Source organism: Notamacropus eugenii, chromosome 6 (assembly GCF_028372415.1).
Source record: "Notamacropus eugenii isolate mMacEug1 chromosome 6, mMacEug1.pri_v2, whole genome shotgun sequence".
In the NCBI taxonomy this organism is placed as follows: Eukaryota; Metazoa; Chordata; class Mammalia; order Diprotodontia; family Macropodidae; genus Notamacropus; species Notamacropus eugenii.
The window spans coordinates 1,882,822-1,902,098 of record NC_092877.1 but is presented as its reverse complement, the minus strand read 5'-3'; the positions used below and the strand labels follow the sequence as shown (position 1 = coordinate 1,902,098).

General features: G+C 34.8%; 1 pseudogene; it reads right to left on the bottom strand.

Moving 5' to 3' along the window:
• Nucleotides 1–2,621: 2,621 nt before the first annotated feature.
• LOC140511000 (bifunctional phosphoribosylaminoimidazole carboxylase/phosphoribosylaminoimidazole succinocarboxamide synthetase pseudogene) lies at nt 2,622–4,194 on the bottom strand (annotated as a pseudogene).
• Between the last annotated feature and the right edge of the window lie 15,083 nt (nt 4,195–19,277).

Genomic DNA, 19,277 nt, shown 5'->3' with positions numbered 1-19,277 from the left:
ACCATCTTGTCATCTGTAAAGAGTGATAGCTCTATTTCCCCACTGCCTCTTTTAATTTCTTCAATTTCTTTTTCTTGCCTTATTGTTTTGATTTACAATTCTACTACAGAACTGAATAACAGTGGTGATAAGAGATGTCCTTCAACCCCAATCTTATTGGGAAGGCCTTTAACCCACTTTTGGATTTTGTTTGTTCTTGCTTTTAAAGAGATACCACTTATGATCTTGACAAAGACTTCATTGCTTCCTATACTTCCTTGAGTTTATAATATTAATGGGCATTTTATTTTGTCAAAAGCTATTTTCTGCATCTTTTGATGTAATCATATAATTTTTGTTGTTTTCATCACCATAGTTTTCTTTTATTATTCAATAAACCCTGCATTCTTTGCAAAAATTTTGCCTGATTGTAGTATATGATCACTGCAAGATACTAATATAATCTTGTTGCTCATATTTTATATAATTTTTTGTATCTATATTCATTAAAAAAATAGGACTATAACTTTCTTTCTCTGGTATGGGTTTATCATGTTTTAAGTATCAAAACTACATTTTGTCCTAAAGAGTAATTTGGAAAGCACCACATCCATTTTTTCAAATACCTTCTATGGCTCTCTCAGGGTATATAGCTAAGATGGTGGGGTAGAAGGAAGAACTTGCTTGAGCTCTGCCCCCAAACCTCTCAAAAACACATGTAAAAATTGACTCTAAACTAATTCTATATCAGCAAAAGCCACATGATTACAGACTAAAGCAAATATCCAGTCCAAGACAATCTGAAAGGTTGAAAGGAAGGGTCTATTGCACCAGTCTAGGAAAGGAGGGGAATTTGGCATGGGCCATGCTGGTACAGACAGACCTGGAACAGGTCACATGGGTCTGAATTTCGGGTAGCTGTGGAAAATTCCAGACTTCTCAACTTATAAATAGCAAAGACAGCTTTGAAGGTCAGTGGGTAGGGGCTCTCAACTGACTGAGCGGGTAGCATGGTTCAGTCCAAACGCTAGTACCAGAGCAGTGGCAGCCACTATCAAAGCCTGGCTGCTTGTGGAGCCCTCCACTTAAGAAAGAGCTCAAAAGTCAAGTAATTGGTTGGAAAAATGAACAAACAGGGGGAAAACAGACTATAGATTCTTACTTTCTTTGAGAAAATGTATTTTTTTATATCATTAGTGATGAGAAAGATTAAAACATACAACCAGAAGGAGACAAAAAAGTAAAAGCTGCTGCATCCGAAGACTCCAAGAAAACTGGTTTCAGGACATGAAAGAGCTCAAAAAGGATTTTGAAAATCAAGTAAGAAGCAAAGGAAAAATAGGGAAGGTAAATGAGAGTGTGTAAGAAAATCATGAAAAATGAGTCAACAGCTTGATAAAGGAGGCCCCCCAAAACACAGAAGAAAATAACATCTTTAAAATTAGAGTAACCCAAACTGCAAAAAAGGTCCAAAAAGCCAATGAGGAGTACAATGTGTTAAAAAGCATAATGAGTCAAATGGAAAAAAAGAGATCAAAAAGCTCACTGAAGAAAGTGATTCCTTAAAAATTAGAATGGAGCAAATGGAGGCTAATGACTTTATGGGAAATCAAGAAGTTATAAAATAAAACCAAAAGAATGTCGTGTTTCACTGGAAAAACAACTGACCTGAAAAATGGATCCAGTAGAGATATTTTTTAAATTATTGGACTATCTGAAAACCATGATCAAAAAACAAGCCTACACATCATCTTGAAAGAAATTATCAAGGAAAACAAATAACTTATATGGTTTTGTGATCAATTATTCTTGAAATATTTAGCAGAATACACTTTTAAATCCATCTGAGCATGGACAATTTTCTTAGAAAGATTATTGATGGTTTCTTTTTTTTTTTTTTTTGGTTTAAGATAAGGTTCTTCATGTTTTCTATTTTCTTTTCTGTTAATCTGGGAAGAGTTTTCTTTTTTTTTTTTTTTTTTGCAAATTTTCATACATCTCACTTGGATTACAAATTTTTCCTTTGCATAGTTGGGAAAAATAACTCATAATAGATATTTTAGTTTCATCTTCAGTAGTACAACCTTCACCTTTTCATTTTTGATACTGGTAGTTTGGTTTTCTTTTTATTTAAATTTCTTTTTATTTAAATCAAGCAATAGTTTAGTTATTTTAATGGTTTATAATAAGCTTCTTTTTTTTTTATTGAGCTGTTTTTAGATTCTATTCCTTTCCTTAATTTCATTCTCATTTACCTTATCATTATATTTATCTAGTTATGAGAAAGTTGAGAGACACCAACTAATAAATTTTACTGTGTTTTCTACTGTAGTTCATTTGCCATTTCCCTTAAGAATTTGGATACTATGCCATTTGGCACGGTGCCTTTTAGTAAGATGTAGTTCCTCTCCTTATGTTTTTTAACTAGGTCTATTTTTGCTTTGATTTCATCTTAAATCATGATTGCTACTTCAGCCTTTTGTTTACTTCAACTGGAACATAGTGGATTCTGTTCCCAGCCACTTATTTTAACTCATTGTGTGCCTTTTGTAGTTGTTTTCCTAAAAAAAATACATTGCTAAGTTCTTATTTCTAATCTTTCAGTTTCTGTTTTATAAGTGAGTTGAATACATTTACACTAATCAAAATATCTGGGCTGCAAATTGAGCTGCTCCCTCAGAGCATAGTTGAACAGCCAAGACCACTAGGCATTTGAAGTGAGAACCACACATCCTGAGCTCCTGTATAAGTAAGCACCCCAACATACACATGGAGGCCTGCTATCAGAGGTTTTTGATCTGTTTTTCTAAAAGGAAAGGCAAATTTTGAAGGGTTAACAATCACTCTAATCATGCACAGTTAAAAGAGAAAATCAAAATCAAAATTTCAAGGAAATCAAAAACCAGCATCTAGGTTTCCAAGGCCAGGGGCCTGCTTAGTGGCTTTCCAGAGTCTCTCATCTGGCACAAAACTCTCCTCCAAAAATTAAGCTGTCAAAGTTTAAAACCTCACCCTCAGAGTATTTGTATACTTTTCAGAGCCAGAGGGCATGACCCTCTGACCCAGTGCCTCAATAAAAAAACCAGATGGTACTTAAGACTCTCATACAAAACAACTCCCTTAATCAAGCTTCCCTTCAATGGGCAGGCCCATCAACGTGTGGGAAAGATACTTATTAATCACATTATTCAGAGACATTACACTTCAACAAAAAGATCCTACTTAGCTTGCCCTCACAGCTCCCAAATCACTTGTAAGGGGAAGACAGTTGATTACTGGATATGCAGCGTTACCAGACATTACTCATCCCAAACCATTGTTTCTGTCAGCTGCTTCCACAAATGCATTAGGAATACCTTCTCCATACTCTGCTTTAATCGTTAGAGTTTCATCTGATTCCTTATGAGCAGATATTTCTCAATGTTAAAAAGAGATTCCATAGTTTCCACAAGCCTTCTTAATGTTTTCACAATGACCAAAGTCTGAAGTTGAGCCCATCAATACCACAACCCTTCATGGCCTTTCCACTTTATGAAGTAACTCTACTGTTTCTGCAATTCATTCAAAGTTTTTATTTGCTCTCTGGAAGGCTTCAGGAGTCACTTCCTCAAGATCCCAATATAACTATGTGTCTTTTTGTTGGATTCCATTACCAGATACTCATACCTTCAAGGAATCATTATCAATAACATCAGCAAGAATAATTTCTTTTGTAGTTACATCAACACCAAATTCAATCTTCATGTCAACCAGTGTACTGTTCTGAGGTAACCAGGATTTCTTCAGTATTTAAAACATAGCCCATGTAGAATGGCTTATGATACCCACTTCAGTCTGACTTATGTTAAGTCCAGTAAAATACCATTTTGCTGCAATATCTTGTTCTTCAGACCACTGTTGATCATTGTTGGTATCCTTGAAAACCAACTCCACTTTAGGTGAGTAAAATTTGTACACTTCTTTGGCACCAGGATTTCTTTTCAGAAAATCACCAGTTACAATTCCTTTACATGCTCATTCAATTGGAATCATTTCATATTGAGGTGCAATAAAAGCTGTCTCATCACATTTTTTTGATGAAAGGAGTTTTGATATCTGCTTCCTGTAACAACACAAAAATACAGCTGGTATTTTATTTGAGATTGCAGCTCTTCCATCCAGGTGATTTTTTCTAGCATCATTGTCTGCTGTAATCTGGTCATTAGAGTGCAAGAGATAATTTCAATAATTGTTTTTAAAACTTTGAGTTCCAACCTTTGTCCTTTTCTCCCTCCCCATCCATCCCAACTGAGAAGGCAAGTAATTCAATATAGGTTATACATGTGTAGTTTTACAAATACTTCCATAATAGTCATGTTGTGTAAGACTATATATATTTCCCTCCATACTATCCTGCCCCCCCATTTGTTCTATTCTCTCTTTTGACCTTGTCCATCCCCAAAAGTGTTTACTTCTAATTACTCCATCCTCCCATTTGTCCTCCCTTCTATCCTCCCACCCAAACCCCACTTATGCCCTTCTTTCCTACTTTTCTACTAGTCTAAGATAGATTTTCATACCAAATTGAGTGAGCATGTTATTCCCTCCTCAATCCAAATGTGATAAGAATCAGCTCATATTTGCAACTGGAAAATAGGAAATAAACTTAATGGGATATGGGAATCTATCTTGCCCTATAAGAAAAGGGAGAAGATGGGGATAAGGGAAGGGAGGGTTTTGATAGGAAGGAAAGCAGATTGAGGGAAGGGATAATCAGAAAGCATGGGGTCTTGGGGTGGGGGAGGGGAAAGATGGGGAGAAAATTTGGAACTCAAAATCTTGTCGAAATGTATTTTGAAAATTAAAAATAAATCAGTAAATTAAAAAAAAATATTTTCTTCAGTAAACTTTTGTACATTTCAAAAACTATGTCACTTTATAATTTCACTTTATAAAGAGTTCTTTTTATCAGTAAAATTTTGTACCTCCGTTTTTTTTCCATTTGGTCCATCCTGTTTCATAAATTGTTATTTTCTTCTTTAATTTTTTAAATCTCTTTTAAGAAGTTGTTAATGCTTTCTTTCAGTATGGATTTGTAGGGGAACGTGATTTATTTCTCTCAGGTGTAGAACTGGAGAAAAGTCTTGTTTTGTTTTGTTTTTATTTATCCCCAGAATGATCTCCAAGTAAGAGCATGCCTTTTCACAGCAAGTAAGCTGGACAGTGACCTCCATCATTCTTAAAAATTCAAGATCATTTATTATTTTTTTTGGCAAAATACCTAAGAGTACTGAACTTGGATTAAGGAAGACTTGAGTTCAATTTTTACCTCCAAAGTTTTTATAACTATGTAGCCCTCGACAAATCATTTAACTTCTCTCAACTTCAGCTTCTGTAAAATGGGTATAATAATGCTTTACTCAAAGAGTTCTTGTTAAGATTAAACGACAACATGTAAACATTACTTTACAAACCCTGTGAAATTTAAAAATCTGAGTTTTGTAGTTACTTTATATATTTTTAAGTCATTGAACTCTTTTAAGACAGAGTATAGGAGAATATAGGTTAATCCCTGGATTGAATAGTATCTCTGTATATTCTAATGTTAATAGTTATCCAATCATACTTTACGTACAAAAAAAAACCACACACACACATATATAAGAAATGTAAAAGACACTCATTGGAATGGTCCAAACAATCACAAAATTGGTATTATGTCCAAGGAGAAACTTTCTTCTTCTATTTTTTTCCTTACAAAACATATTGAAGGAAATTTGTTTTCCTTGTTTTTCTTATTATTATGACTCTAACATAAAGGCAAAACCAGGAAGACATCTCTATAACAACAGACTAAGCATACACAAGGATTTTTAGGTTATTTCAGGGAGTAAGAAGTACATGGGGATTGGATCTTGTATTTCCAAACCGGCTAAGAAAAGAAAAAAAAAACTTTAAGAAAACTAATATCATATATACATGTTCACACAAACCCACATCCTCCAGAAATTTAAGGTAAGTATAAATTGTCAAATTACCTGGGCAAGTATAGGCATGTCAGCATGTGTTTTTTTTTTCCTCTTTATGTCACAATTTTCTTCTAAGAATCAAAGAAGGGTAAATATGTTTCCCTCATTTTTGATGTACTTCAAGTGTAAGTTTTTAAAATAATGGAAGCCTGTGAAAAGAAAAGATCAAAGACATTTTAGAACTCACTTCTCTATATCATAGAGAAATAAATAGCTCTTTTGTAAATTCTATTTCTCCTCATTTCGAATTGTCAGTCATCATAAAGGAAACCATAGTTATTGATCATAAATAAAAAAAATCCAATAAAGTCTCTGAAGATGTGAGAAGCATTCTCATTCTCCCTCCCTCCCTCTCTCTTTCTCTCTCTCTCTTTTTCTCTCCTTTCTCTCTACCTCGTTCTCCTTCCTTCTCTCCCTCCTTCTTTCCCTTACCCCCTCTCTATATCTCTTTCCCTCCCTCCCACTGTCTCTCTAACACATACACACACACATACACACACACACACACACACACACACACACAGAGAGAGAGAGAGAGAGAGAGAGAGAGAGAGAGAGAGAGAGAGAGAGAGAGAGAGAACACTTTTCATACAGGATTTCCTCCTGGGAAGAACAACGTACCTGTATTTCATAAGGTGATTATTTCATCAAGTAGATTTTGGGAACCAAAAGAGATCAGAGATTCTCTTAATCCTTATTTCCTAAACAATTACATCCCTCTTCTATACCCCTACATACAAATAAATGCACACATATACACCGATTAAGCCTACTTTCTTCTGTTTTTTGTACTAAGGTGATATTTACTCTGCACATAATATGAGCAGGTGTTTGTGTATTCTTTTTCTCTTCTGAAATCATGAATAAATTGACTTCTCCCTCAAAAGGGCTTTTGCAAAAAATAAAATAAAATTATTTTGTAATCAAGTATTTTGTAATCAATTAAAAAGATTTTCCTTAACATGATTTTTAGATATATGAAATAAATTGAAATGAGGGAGTGGGATAGATTGGGAATGACTGTTCATTTCTCTAAATGGTTCAATTAATAAGTCAATTGGAGAGAATACTATGAAGATATGAAAGCCATAGTGTGTGTTTTTGTCTTCTGCTTTTAATTAAAGATATATTTGTGTAGCCCTTATGAAAATTAGAATTTTTATTCTAACTGGTACTCCCAGTGACAAGTCAGTTCTGAAGAAAGCTGACTATGCTTCTACCTGAGCATTCTTGGAGTGCTCTTAAAGGATTGAGAAATCTTTAATGCTACCAGTTTTAATACCATTTGAGATATTTTCTCCCCATTATCAATTACTCACACATTCTCAATATCATTCCTATAAGTGATTTATACCTCAAAAATTTAAACTATTAATGTAATTTAACTTTTAGGAAAAAGGATTGTTTATATATGCACTTATGTGTATGTATACTATTATCCCCAAATAAAATATTAGCTCCTTGAGAGAAAGAATGCTTTAATTTCTGTCTTTCCCTTCTCCTATCATAAAACAAATTTACTATAAAAATTGAAAATCTGTGTTTGGAAAACCAATCTGTGATTTCATCAACACCTTCTGTGCACCTAAATTTTGGTGTTAGGTTTCTATGCAACATTTATAAGTTGATGGACTTGATCAGTTACATGGTTACAATGTGTCAGAAATGATAAACAATCCTACAGCTAGGGTGACCTCTCTATTCATTAAGTCATGGTTCTTGATTTTTTAAAGAATACACAAAGGAAATATAAAATAATTTTGGAGGAAAGAAATAGAGGCTGGTGTTGAGGACAAATGACCTTATGTATCATTTAAAAAAAAAATTATTCAAGTTTATCCAGTAGCCAAAGAAGGGAAGAAAAGGAAAAAGATAAGGAAAATATCAATTTTCATTCATAAAATTTCTTTCTGCATTCGATTTTATGTAGATTTTACACATACATTCCTATTAAATACATTTTCACTATAGTCATGCTGTGCAATAGAATTAAAATGAATGGGAGAAACCATAACTAACCAAAATGTAACACACACACACACACACACACACAGATCTTTCCACATTCTGTGAATAGTTCTTTCTCTGGATGTGGAAGGCATTTTTTTAAGTCTTTGAATTGCAATGACGTTCCAAGCCTACCAGAAGAAACTCTCATACTCTGTGGTCGTTGTTGTGCACAAAGTTCTCCTGGATCTGTTTCTTTCCCTTAGCATTACATCATATAAGTCCTTCCAGTTCTCTCTGAATTCTTCCTGTTCATCATTTCTTATAGTGCAATAGTATTCCATTACATTCAAATACCACAATATATTCAGTCATTCCCCAAATGATGGACATCCCCTTGATTTCCAGTTTTTGGCCACCAGAAAGAGTGCTGCTATAAATATTTTTGTACATGTGCGGCCCTTTCCCATTGTTATGATCTCCTGGGATATAGCCCTAGAAGAGCTATTGCTGTGTAAAAGGGTATGCACATTTTTGTAGCCCTTTGGGGATAGTTCCAAATTGCTCTCCAGAATGGTTGGATCAGCTCACAGCTCCACCAACAATGAATTAGAGTTCCAACACTTCCACATCCTCTCCAACATTTATCATCTTCCTGTTCTGTCATGTTTGCCAATCTGATACGTGGGATGTGGAACCTCAGAGATGTTTTGATTTCCATCTCTCTAATCAGTTGTGATTTGGAGCACTTTTTTCATATGACTACAGATATATTTAATTTCTTCCCCTGAAAACTGCTGTTCATATCATTTGACTATTTATCAATTGGGGAATGACTTGTATTTTTATGCATTTGACACATTCTCTGTATATTCTAGAAATGAGGCCTTTATCACACACACTAGCTGCAAACCTTCTTTCCCAGTTTTCCGCATCCCTCCAAATCTTGATTGCATTGGTTTGGTTGTGTAAAAACTTTTCAGTTTAATGTAATCAAAATTATTCATCTTGCACTTCATAATGCTTTCTATCTCTTCTTTCGTCAAAAATTCTTCCCTTCTCCATAAATCTGATAGACTATTCCTTGTTCCTCTGATTTGTCCATAGTATTAATCGTTATACCTAGATCATGTACCCATTTGGACTTTACTCTTGTGTACAGTGTCAGGCATTGGTCTATGCCTAGTTACACCACACTGTTATCCAGCTATCCCAGCAATTTTTGTCAAACAATGAGCTCTTATCCCAGAACCTGGGGTCCTTGGGTTTATCAAACAGTAGATTGCTATATTCATTGTCTACTATATCTTGAGTATCTAGCATATTCTACTTGTCTACCCTTCTATTTCTTAACGAGTACCAGGTGGTTTTGGTAATTTCTGCTTTATAATACACTTTGAGATCTGGTAGCACTAAGATACCTTCCCTAGCATTTCTTTTCATTAGTCCCCTCGATATTCTGGATCTTGTGTTCTTCCACATGAAATTTGATATTGTTTTATCCAGTAGAAAATAATTATCTGATAGTTTAATTGGTATGGTGCTAAATAAGTAAATTAATTAAGGTAGAATTGTCATTTTCATTATATTGGCTCTGCCTACCCATGAGCAAGTAATGCTTTTCCACTTACTTAGATCTGAATTTATTTGTGTGAAAAGTGTCTTGTAACTGTGTTCATATAGTCCCTGGATTTGTTTTGGAAGATAGAACTCCAAATATTTCATAGTGTCTAGCCTAACTTTAAATGGGATTTCCCTTTCTATCTCTTGCTGGTGGACTTAGTTAGTAATATACAGGAATGGAGAAGATTGGTATGGGTTTATTTTGTAACCTACAACTTTACCAGAGTTGTTTATTATTTCAAGTAGTTTTTTTTTTTACTTGAATCTCTGGGATTCTCTAACTATATCATCATATCATTTGCAAAGAGTGATAACTTAGTTTCTTCTTTGCATATTCTATTTCCTTCGATTCCTTTATCTTGTCTAATTGCTACACCTAGCATTTCTAGTATCATATTGAAAAATAGTGGTGATAATGGACCTTCTTGTTTCACCCCTGATCATATTGAAAATGCTTATAGCTTATCTTCATTGTATATAATGCTTGCTGATGGTTTTAGGTAGATACTGCTCATTATTTTATGGAAATTTCTCTTTATTTCTATGTTCTCTAGTGTTTTTAATAAGAATGGGTGTTGTGTTTTGCCAAAACCTTTTTCTGCATCTATTGAGATAATCATGTGGTTTCTGTTAGTTTTGTTGTTGATATGATCTACAATGCTAATAGTTTTCCTAATATTGAACCAATTCTCCATTCCTGGTATGAATCCTACCTGATCATAATGTATTTCTCTCCTGATAAGGTACTGTATTCTTAGCTTGCCTGTGCCTCAGCTCAGCTGAGGAGATCTCCAGTAGCCAGACCACCCCTCCTCCACACTTAAGAAGCTAGCCCCAGGGCTGATTCAGGGAAACACAAAACAAAAAGATAAAAAGGCACCTGCCTTTAGCTTTTTCACAACAGCAAGTTCTGCAGTTTCTAACTGAAAGAACCAGAGGCCAAAACACAAAATGCCTCAACATCATGAGCAAGAAAAAGCAGAACAAAGGCAAAACAAACAAACAAACAAACTGTACAATCTTTCTGTGGTTCCAAGGACCATAAGAAGAACATCAAAGAGGTCAATAGTGAAACTGTCCTCCCATCTGAAACTTCAGAAGGTACTATGAACTGCTTGTATGCACAAACAGCTCTCCTGGACCAGCTGAAGGAGGAAATCAAAGAAAAACTGACCAATGATTTTAAAAGTATGAAAAAATAATTCTATGAAGAGAACACCTCTTTAAAAAGGAAAATTGAACAAATGGAAAAGAAAGCACAAAACCTAACTGGGAAAATTGGACAAATGGGAATAAGCTAGAAGCATTTCCAGTAAGATCAGAGGTAAAAGAAGGATGTCCATTATCACCACTGTAATTCACTATGATACTACAAATGCTAGCTTTAGCAGTAAGAGAAGAAAAATAAATGGAAGGAATTAGAATAAGCAAAGAAGAAATTAATTTATCACTCATTTCAGATGATATGATCATCTACTTATAGAATCCAAGAGAATTAAGTAAAAAACTACTTGAAAAAGTAAACAATTTTGGCAAAGTTTCAGGTTACAAAATAAGCCCACATAAATTCTCTGCATTTCTATATATTACTAACAAAGTCCAACACCAAGATATAGAAAGAGAGCTCCCACTTAAACCTATGGTACATACCATAAAATATCTGGGAGTCTACCTGCCAAATCAAACAAAAGGAGTATATGAATACAATTACAAAGCAATTTTTACAGACAAAAAGTCAGATCTAATTAAGTGGAAAGTCATCAGTTGCTTATGGGTAGGCAGAGTTAATATAATGGAAATGAAAATTCTACTTAAAATAATTTACTTATTCAGTACCGCACCAATCAAATTACCAGATGATTATTTTCTGGAGCTAGAAAAAATAATATCAAAATTCATCTGGCAGAATAAAAGGTTCAGAATATCAAGGGAATTAATGAAAAGAAATGCTAGGGAAAGTGACCTAGCCCTACCAGGTCTCAAACTGTAATATAAAGCAGCAGCCATGGAAAGCATTGGTACTGACTAAGAAAGAGAGATGTAGACCAGTGGAATAGGTTAGGTATTCAAGAGAGAGTAATCAATAAATGTAGCAATCTACTGTCTGATAAACCCAAGAACCCCAGCTTCTGTGATAAGCACTCACTGTTTGACAAAACTTATGAGAAATCTGAATAAAAGTGAGGTGGAAAGTAGACATAGACCAATGCCTGACATCATACACAAGAATAAAGTCCAAGTGGATGCATGATCTAGGTATAAAGATTGATACTATAAAGAAATCAGGGGAGCAAGGACTAGTGTGTGTGTGTGTGTGTGTGTGTGTGTGTGTGTGTGTGTGTGTGTGAGAGAGAGAGAGAGAGAGAGAGAGAGAGAGAGAGAGAGAAAGAGAGAGAGAGAGAGACAGACAGACAGACAGACAGACAGACAGACAGATAGAATGGATAAATTTTTGACCAAATAAGAGATAGAGCATTATGAAGTGCAATATGGATAATTTTAATTACATTAAATTGAAAAATTTTTGCACAAAAAACCCCAATACAACCAAGATCAAGAAGGAAGCAGAAAACTGGGAAAGAATTTTTGGAACTAGTTTCTGGGATAAAGGGCTCATTTCTAAAACATATAGAGAATTGAGTCAAATGTGCAAGGACATAAGCCACTCCCCAATTGATAAATGGTCAAAGATATCAACAGACAGTTTTCAGAGGAAGAAAGTAAAGCTATCTCTAGTCATATGAAAAAAATGCTCTAAATCACTGTTGATTAGAGAGATACAAATCAAAACAACTTTGAGGTATCACATCACACTTACGAGATTGCCTAATATGACAAAACAGGAAGATGATAAATGTTGGAGAAGATGTTGGAACACTAATTCATTGTTGGTGGAGCTGTGAGATGATCCAACCTTCTGGAGAGCAATTTGGAGCTATACCCAAAGGGCTACCAATACGTGCATACCCTTTGACCCAGTCATATCGCTTCTGGGTCTATATCCCAATGAGATCATAGATATAGGAAAGGGTTCCACATGTACAAAAATATTTATAGCAGCTCTGTTTGTGTTGATCAAGAACTGGAAATCAAGGGGATGCCCATCAATTGGGAAATGGCTGAACAAGTTGTAGTATATGAATGTAATGGAATACTATTGTGCTATAGAAAATGATAAGCAGTAAGACTTCAGAGAGGTCTGGAAGGACTTATATAAACTGATGCTGAGTGACAACAGCAGAACCAGGAGAATATTGTATATGGTAACAACCACAGTGCACTAGGAATTTTTCTGGTAGATTTAGCCCTTCACAGCAATGCAAGGACTTAATACATTCCCAATGGACTCGTGAGGAAAAAAGCCTTCCACATCCAGAGAAAGAACTATGGAATTGGATTGCAGAGTGATGCAGAATTTTTTTTGTGTGTTATATTTTGTTTGTTTTAGTTTTTCTCTTGGTTTCTCTCATTCATTTTAATTCTTCTATGCAACATGACTAATGGGAACATGTGTTTAATAAGAACATATACATATATATATATATAGAACGCATATAAGATTGAATTTCAGGGAGAGAGGAATTTCAGAAATAAGAAGGGAGGAGGAGGAGAAAATCTAAGACTTATAGAAGTAATTGCAGAGAACTGAAAACAAATTAATGATAAAGAAGTGCAAGATCACATGGTTAGTAAGTGCCTGAGGGCACACTAAAATCATAGCTTCCATATCCCATTCCCTGAGGTCTATCCATTCTGCTAAGCTGGTGCCCTTTCATCACAATTGGATAGTGCCCTAATATAAAATTTTTTTTCCTTGATCTATTTTCCAAGTGAGTTCCTGTTTTGATGAAACACTTCACATTTCCTTGTACCTTTTTTTCCCCTTTTTTTGGCTTTGTTTTATTGTTTCTTGATGTCTTATGGAGTCATTAAGTTCCATTTACCTAATGCTAATTTTTGAGATATTATTTTCTTCAATGAACTTTCACACTTTTTTCCCCATTTGATCAATCTGACTTTATAAAGGGTTGTTTTTATCAGTGAAATTTTTTGCACCTCCTTTTCCATTTGGTCAATTCTATTTTTTAAGATGTTATTTTCTTCCGGATTTTTTGTATGTGTTTTAGTAAACTGTTACATTGTTATTCCAATCTGGATTTCTGGAGAAATATTATTTCCCTCAGGTCTAGAACTGTAGGGCAGTATGCCCCCTCCACTCCCAGAGTGGTCTACAAATGAGAGCATAACTTTTTTTGTAGCAATAAAACTGTGAAATCCTTAGAAATTCAAGATTCTTTATTTTTTGTTTTTTTTGTTTTTTGGTACAGTGGTTAGGAGTGCTGGACTTTGATTAAGGAGATCTTGACCCTGTAAAGTGACCATAATAATACCTTACTTGTAAATTCTTATGAAGATCAAATGACTTAACATATACATGTTGCTTTGCAAACTTCAAGAAGTTTCTTTTTTTTAAAAAAAGTGCTGTTTTATGATTATTGTATATATTTTAAATAATCAAGTTATTTTAAGATAGAACATAAGGAAATATAGAATAATACATAGAATAGTATGTTGTCATATTCTAATGTTAATAGTTTTCTAATCATATGTTAAAGGTATGTATATAAGAAGTTCAAAATATACTAATTGGAATGCTCCAAACAATCACAAGATTGATATTATGTTAATGGTGACACTGTCTTGTTCTACTTTCCCTACTTACTCCTAAAATATTTAAGGAAATTTATTTTCCTTTGTGATTTTTTTTTTTATTATGAGTTTAACATAAGGATAAAAACCTAAGAAATCTCTGTAACAATAGACTAAGCTTACAAAGGGATTTTCAGGTTATTCCAGGAAATGAGTATAGAGGTACATGGGGATTTGATCACATTTTTCAAAAGGACTAAGAAAAGAAAAAAAAAACTTTAAGAAAACTAATGTATACATACGCTCATATAGACCCACATCTTCCAGAAATTTTTATTGTTATTTTTCTGTTTGTTTTCAGTGTTCTACAACCACTTCCATATAACTTAGATTCTTTTCCCACTCCCTTCCCCCCCTCTTTCCCTGAGACAGCATACAATTTTATATAGGATCAACACATGCATTGCTATTAAATATATTTTCTCCTTAGTAATGTTGCATAAAAGAATTAAAATGAATGGGAGAAATCATAAAACAAATCAAAATGTAATACAAAAGAAAATGTTCTGCTACATTCTGTGATTGAATTCCATAGTTCTTTCTCTGGAGGTAGAAGGCATTTTGCCTTGAGACCACTGGCAATTTTTTAAGTCCTTGGATTGCAATGAAGTTCTAAGTGTACTAGAAAAGATCCTCATATACTGTAATTGTTTCTGTGTATTAAGTTCTTCTGATTGTTCTCCTTTCACTCAGCATCCGTTCATATAAATCTTTCCAGGCCACTCTGAAATTTTCCTGTTCATCATTTCTTATAGCACAATAGCATTCTGTTACATTCATATACTGTAATTTATTCAGCCATTCCCAAATTGATGGGCATTCCCTTGATTTCCACTTTTTCGCCATCACAAGAGTGCTGCTATATTTTTGTACATGTGGGACCCTTTCCCATTTTTATGATCTCTTGGGGATAAAGTCCTAGAGGTAATATTACTGGGTCAAAAGGTATGCACATTTTGTAGCCCTTTGGGCACAGTTCCAAATTGCTCTCCAGAATGGTTGGATCAGCTCACAGCTCCACCAAAAATGAATTAGTGATCCAACTCTGCCACATCTTCTCCAACATTTATCATCATCCTGTTTTGTCATGTTAGTCAATCTAATAGGTGTGATGTGGTATCTCAGAGTCCTTTTGATTTGCATCTCTCTAATCAATACCAATTTAAAATATTTTTATATGAGTATAGATAGCTTTGATTTCTTCTTCTGAAAACTGCCTGTTCATGTCTTTTGACCATTTATCAGTTGGGGAATGACTTGTACATTTGACTTAGTTCTCTACATATTTTAGAAATGAGGCCTTTATCATACACACGAGCTGCAAAAGTTCTTTCCCAGTTTTCTGCTTACCTCCTAATCTTGGTTGCATTGGATTTATTTGTTCAAAAACTTTTCAATTTAATGTAATCAAAATAATCCGTTTTGCACTTCATAATCTTTTCTGTCTCTTGGTTAGTGAAAAATTCTTCCCTTCTCCATAAATTTGATAAGTACACTATTTCTTGCTCCACTAATTTATTTATAGTGTCCATCTTTATACCTAGATCATGTACCCATTTGGACTTTATTCTTATGTACGGTGTCAGGCATTAGTCTATGCCCACATTCCGCCACACTGTTATTCAGTTTTCCCGGCAATTTTTGTCAAATAGTGAATTCTTATCCCAGAACCTGAGGTCCTTGGGTTTATCAAACAATAGATTGCTATATTCATTGACTACTGTGTCTTGGATATCTAACCTATTCCACTGGCCTACCTTTCTGTTCCTTACCAAGTAGTTTTGATAATTGTTACTTTATAATACAATTTTTTTAATTGTATTTTTATTTTTTTTTCATTTTTAGCACAGTTGATAACAGATAAAACAATTCAAACTTTTGTTCAGGTGATACTTCTTTTTAAAGTATTTACAATATGGACCACAAAAGAATTTTTTTCATACATTAGCCAACTGAGACACAAATAATAGTTATGTATGCTAACTTCACAAGACCATGACCTAATTGTCTTCACAGTATTACTAAGAATTAAAGGACCCTAACTTAGTGTTGTTGGTGTAAAGTGCTATGCCTAATAGCTTAATTTTAGACTTAACCTCGGATGTTCCCCTACCAATAACCTATAATTTAATAGATCTGGTATTAAGCTTACAAACCTTTTGACTATAGGAAATTGCCACCAAGAGTAGGGACATTGCAGGGATACAATATCTCCCCAGCTTCATTTCAATTCCAGGCAGGATTAGATTGCCCACTTACATTCAGTCAGGCTTAAAGTCTTCCAAATGTCAGTGGGGAAACTGAGTCAGGAGAATCCTGCCTCAGCCCAGACTGAACAGCTACTCTCCCACCCTTCCCATGAGATCACCTTTTACAGTTCATACCAGCATCTCACAGGTTTACTGGCATCATGGATTGGAGGCTCAGACCGCCTTTCTTGCTATCCATACCTGGAGCTCGACTCAGAAAAACAGTCACTTAATTGTCCCATAGCATCTAAAAATGGCAAGTTCCAATAACTAGGTTTCAAATATGAGTGTAATTTTACTTTAGCTAAGGAACATCTTTTGAGACAAGTCTTAAGTGGCTTACACACAAGTGCCTTTCTATATATGTTCCAGTGCCTGATTAAATAGCAATCATAAAATCAAATTTACTATTAAAACCTTAACTTTTCCATCAGTGCCAAATTTTGCCCAATGCCATCTTCTTCTTGGAAATATAGACTAAAATTCTTTTCCCCAAACTAATGATGTCATTGATTTATTCTCAGTAATTAGTTCAGTCAATTGTTTTAATTCTAATTGCTTTTACCTCACTTTGTAATGTGTCCAATTTTTCTCAACATAACTCCTCTCCCTTCACTTCCTGATACCTTGCATTCTGATAACTCCTTCCCTCAATGTACCCTCCCTTCTATCACACCCCACCCTTCCCTTATCCCCATCTTCTCTCTTTTCTTGTAGGGAAAGAGAAATTTCTATGCTTCATTTCCTGTATTTCTTATTTCCCGATTATATGCAATAAACATTCTCAACATTCGTTGCTCATACTTTGAATTCCAACTTCTCTCCCTCCCCCCCTCCTTCCCCAACCCCACCGAGAAGGCAAGCAATTCAATACAGACTTAATATGTGTCGTTTTGCAAAAGATTTCCATGATAATGATGTTTTATAATACTAATTATATTGTCATCTGTCCTATTCTATCCCCCCTTATTTTCTTCCCTCAATTGACCTTGTTCCTTCTCAAAAGTGTTAATTTCTAGTAACTCCCTTCTCCCATTTGCCCTCCCTTGTAACATTCCCCTCACTCCACTTGTCACCTGTTCCCCTACTTTCCTGTGGCGTGATATAAATTTTTATCTCAAATTTAGTGAGCATGTTTTTCCTTCCTTCAGCCACATGTGGAGAGAGTAGCTTCATTTTTCCCCTCTCTCCTTCTCCCTTTCCTCCTCTGTTGAACAAGATTTTTCTTATCTCATTTATGAGTTATAGCCTTCTCTGTTCCATTTCTCTCTTTCGCTTCCCACTATTTTCCTCCTTCACCCCTTAATTTTTATTTTATTTTATTTTATTTTTTGTGTGGATATCAACTCTTCTGATTCAACACACCCTGTATTCTCTGTCTATATATGTCTATGTGTGTGTGTATGTACAATCTCCCCATCTACCCAAACACTGAGAAAAGATTCAAGAGTTAAAAATATTTTCATTCCATGTAGTAATGTAAACAGTTCAGCTTTAGAGAGTCTTTTTACAATTTTTCTTTCCTGTTTACCTTTTCATGTCTCTCTTGATTCCTGTACTGTAAAGTCAAATTTTCTATACAGACCTGGTCTTTTCCTCAATATGAATGATTGAAAGTCCTCTATATCATTGAATGACCATTTATTCCCTTGAAGTATTATACTCACATTTGCTGGTAGGTGATTTTTGGTTTCAATTCCAGTTCCTTTGACCTCTGGAATATTCCATTCCAAGCCCTTTGATCCCTTAGTGTTGAAGCTGCCAGATCCTGTGTTATCCTGATTGTATTTCCACAGTGCTCAAATTGTTTCTTTCTAGCTGCTTGCAGTATTTTCTCTTTGATCTGGGAACTCTGAAATTTGGCCACAATATTCCTAGGAGTTTCTCTGTTCAGGTCTCTTTCTGGAGGTGATCAGTGGATTCTTTCAATATTTATTTTGCCTTCTGGTTCTAGAGTATCAGGACAATTTTCCTTGATAATTTCATGGAAGATAATGTCTAGGATCTTTTTTTGATCATGGCTTTCAGGAAGTCCCATAATTTTTAAATTGTTTCTCCTGAATCTATTTTCCAGGTCAGCTGTTTTTCCAATGAGATATTTCACATGATCTTCTATTTTTTCAAACTTTTGGTTTTGTTTTCTAACTTCTTGGTTTATCTCATAGTCATTCATTTCCCTGGACTCAATTCTCTCTTTCAAGGAATTATTTTGTTCAGTGAGCTTTTGAACCTTCTCCTCCATTTGGCTAATTCTGCTTTTTAAAGCCTCCTTATCCTCATTGGCTTTTTGGACCTCTTTTAACAATGAGTTAGCCTCTTTTTAAAGCTGTTATTTTCCTCAGCATTTTTTTTTTGGTTGTCCTTTACTAAGCTGCTAACTTGTTTGTTAAGTCTTCTATTGCCTGAACCCAGTTTAAGTACCCTTTGGAGGCCCTGGAAGCAGAGGCCTTGACTTCCTGTGACAGTATGCCTTGTTCTTCCTCATCTGAAAGAATAGTGGGAGATACCTGTTCCCCAAGAAAGTAACCTTCTGTGGTCTATTTTTTTTTTCCTTTTTTGCTCATTTTCCCAGCCAGTTACCTACCTTCTGAGTTTCCTCTCCATAACCACCTAACCTCCAGTTCTGCCAAGCCAGCACTGGGGGCTGAGATTCAGATAAACTACTCCAAACCCTCAGGGGTTTTAGGTTGGGGGCAGGGCTGCTATTCAGTGTGAGATTAAGATCAGCTGCTCAGGTCGGGGCAGAGCTGCCACATAAGGC